This window comes from Schistocerca nitens, chromosome 4 (genome assembly GCF_023898315.1).
Source record: "Schistocerca nitens isolate TAMUIC-IGC-003100 chromosome 4, iqSchNite1.1, whole genome shotgun sequence".
NCBI lineage: Eukaryota > Metazoa > Arthropoda > Insecta > Orthoptera > Acrididae > Schistocerca > Schistocerca nitens.
Window position 1 is genome coordinate 407,965,150 of NC_064617.1, and position 3,763 is coordinate 407,968,912.

Here is a 3,763-nt window from a genome sequence, read left to right on the forward strand (position 1 = left end):
TGCAAGTGCTACTCTGAGATGAAGAGGATGGCACAGGAGAGGAATTCGTGGTGGGCCTTATCAGGCCAGTCAGAAGACTGATGACAGGAAAAAGAACTAACAGTTTAATGTTGATGGCTTAAAATGGAAATGACAGTAAATAATAAATTCAAAATGTGAAAAATAATTAAGTTATCCAAAAAATGACGAAACTCATATTATTCAAGTTGTTAAAACCAAAATGTGAACTAATAATAATTTTGGAAGTGTTTGTCTCGGATAATAAATTTATAAGGTGTATCAGGTAATCCTTTTCTTAACTGTAGCGAAGGTACTATATGCAAGGAAATATGCGTCGCCGATCAGTTCCATTATAAGGTGTAGTTGCAGTTGGATATGGCCATAGAAATAGTGCCCTTTGTGAAGAGGGACTTCCACTTAAATTTTACAAGTGGCCTGTAACTCGCACGTCAAACGTCTCAGTTACAAAGTTACAAAACACGTCGTCGATCAGTTCCCAAACAATAACCGAAAATGATGTGAAAAATTGCTTTACACGTAATGGTACTGCTTTGGATTGAAATGAATGTATTATGTGTCAGATAAGCACTACTGACAGAAATACATTATTTCACTGAGTTTCTCATTAAGACTCCTTTACGTGGCGCCCGTGTAACGGACTGCTGTTGTCATAAATAACAGCAGCCATTTAGACGAGTACAACACTCTTCGAACAACAAGTAGAGAGTAGGTGACTGTGTATGATAACTCGAGCCCAAGCGAGATTGAGAGGTACCAACATGGCTTCTGTTGAAGAAACTGTTGAACCAGTTGTACGAAGAAGCATTGTACAAGAGGAGGAAAGGGCGGTAGAAACAACAGAATCAGTGGTTCAACCAGTTGCCACAAATAGCACAATAGAAGCAGGTCCATGAGGAGAAGCAAATGCTAAACTAATGCTCAGTCAAATACTCAGTAAATTGGAAAAGCTAGATACAACAGAAAGGAAAACGGAAAAGAGGCAAGCAGGGCAAATAAAGTCAGGGGGAATCGTTGCCGAAGTGAATTTATAAGTGAAGCAGGAACTCAAAATGGTACGACAAGAAGTAGACGATAAAATCGAAGACGTAAAAGAATAAAGAAGACAATTGAGAAGGGATGGTGCAGGTTATTGACAAGTAGAAGCCAAGGATTTCGAACGAGTTAAGAGAGTAGGAGAGTGTCAAGAGGCAACTGAAACCGATGCACAGTAGATAAGTCACATGTATAAGCAGCTGCAAGAAGCAACGAGGAATGTTGTCACGTATGTGAGTTCAGTTGACAACTTTGAGTGGTATTGCGAGAACGCTAAGTAATTTAGAGTTCAAAAGATGGAGATCAGTACATCCCAAGGAAGTTGTGGTTGTGTTCAGAAGGAACATAACAATACTCTGTAGTGAGGATAAGAAACTAGATGTGGCAAGTAATTGAATGGAAGATGACACTCTATATTGGGCGAACAGTGTAGGAAACCAGTGCCAGATCGTTGAAGAGTATATTGAAAAGTTTATGGAAAAGTATTGGTCATCAGAAATGCCAGAGCACAAGGCCAAATACTGTCCTTAACAAGGCATGACACTCGTTTCCGGTCCCCGTCGGTCAGGATCCTTTTCTGAACACTGTTCTTATGCCGTCTTACGTGGCTACGAGTGATACACAATTTCTTGTAGACGTGATGGACATTCCGCTTTGATACACTGAAAGAACGGCCAGTTTCATTCACGTCACGTACATCGTCGATCCACATTATTGCGCTGATTCCATAGAAGCGACTATCAAGTTTACGTCAGCGGCAGGAGTTCGCATGAATGCCTGATATCATGTCTACCCAGCTGAAAAGCGACCAGTGTGCTCTCTTAATGGGATGACTTCAACTTGGTCCGGTGAGCTTATGACGTCAGAGAAACGACTGCGCACATCATATGAAGCGCTATGCGAGGAATTAACCTACTCCAAGCATTCGTGCCAACCATCTCCAGTTCTGGGATACGACGCTGTGACATACTAATACATGATGAATCCCCTGACACACTCATATCTCTTATCTTATATTTTTATGGGGCTTTTTTGTGATGTACTGGCTGGTTTCGTAATAAGTATGGTCATGTTTTAAATCGCAGCGTGTAACTGCTTTTTGAGGGACAGGAACTGCCTGTGCAAATATCAATTGTCGAGCAGAAGTAATTGCGTGACTCTCTCTCTCTCTCTCTCTCTCTCTCTCTCTCTCTCTCTGTGTGTGTGTGTGTGTGTGTGTGTGTGTGTGAGAGAGAGAGAGAGAGAGAGAGAGAGAGAGAGAGAGTGTTTGTGGCTGTACGTATGCGCGCGTGTGTGCATGTTGTTATTGTTGTCATTTTAATGATGGTATTGGTTGTAGCGTGCGCGTGGGCGCTTGTTTGCAGGAATAGAACTTGAAGAGAGAAATGAGGAGAGGAGGACGGAATCACGTGATTGCTCATGAAGGTCGTGGCAATGTCAGGCCGTTGGCATCGGCGAACATGATAGGCACCAATGACGAAAGGTATTACGGCAAGTGCCTGTGTTTTTGTTGACTCTGAATCTTATCTGGGAGAGAAGGAAATATCTCTCAACTGTCGGCAAGTGATGAAACTTGGTTTGCAGATAAATACTTTGGCACGACATCTGCATGTGATGTTTCAGTGTAAGTTTACTCGGTTGCAACGTCCCGTTAACATCGAGGTCATTAGAGCGCTTGGGCAAGGGAAGGCGGGGAAGGAAATAGGCGACGTCGTGTCGTCTTCAAAGAAACTAACCGTGCATTCGTTTTCAGCTATTTGGGGAAGCGATGGAGAACCAAAATCTGGAGGTCTCTGCGAAACAATAAACTAAGTTACGAATACTGACGTATTAGGGGAAAAGCAGTTGTTAAGTAAATGTGCTGTTACACTTTCTTCAAAAATGAATATTATTATGAAATGAATGAATTTACTGATTGTTACTTTGACTATTTGGAAACATTAATAAAAGTTCAAATCAAGTAACTGAAACACTGAGAGACAAAGAAAACAAAATTTATACGTAACGTTTTAATTATCATCATGAATAAAAATAAAAGAAAGTTATGTACTTATTTTCTGTTTGTTTTTAGGTACATGTTGTGGTGTCACAAGGCTTAGGCCTGTCCCACACCTCATTACATCGACCAAGACTTATGCGAATAATTGTAAGAACAGTTATTATTATTATGTTCTTTAAGTTTGTTTCTGGGTTTTCAGAAATACTGTGGGAAGAAAGCTTATTTATGTTGCAGATAACGTGGAAGACGTTGCCCAACGATCATCACGAAAGTTCGACGTAGCGGCAAGTGGGCAAGGAATAAAACGAATGCTGCAAACTACCGCGAGCCATGGAAGAGCCTGGGCCGCGAGGGCGTCGAGCTTCCTAGGTCGTCGTTGGACAACGTCAAAGGAAGAGATATTCTGCCTTCTCTTTGTCAACAGATCGATCGAGTCTTGAAAGTTTCATGTAAAACGTATAGGCGGGTAACACATTAGGTGGGACCCGATACCTGTAATGCTTCTACAGTTATTAAAAAGTTGTTAAACGGCAAAACCAATAGTTCATCATTTATATAGATAAAAAGTAGTAAAGATATAGGAAAGGAAGAGTTGCGGCCTCAGAACGAAAAGTGATACATCGCTCAGCAACGAAGAAGGACGTAAACAGCGGGCGTTACGTGGTGAAAACAAATCAACTGATAAAATAGTAAGTCTGTAATTAAGCATAA

General features: G+C 41.1%; 1 long non-coding RNA gene across 1 annotated transcript; it reads left to right on the top strand.

Moving 5' to 3' along the window:
* The first annotated feature begins 2,709 nt into the window (after positions 1-2,709).
* Positions 2,710-3,457, top strand: LOC126253665 (uncharacterized). Its single transcript, XR_007546010.1, has 3 exons — positions 2,710-2,842; positions 3,125-3,199; positions 3,287-3,457. It is a non-coding gene; the product is annotated as an uncharacterized LOC126253665 (long non-coding RNA).
* The last annotated feature ends 306 nt before the right edge of the window (positions 3,458-3,763 follow it).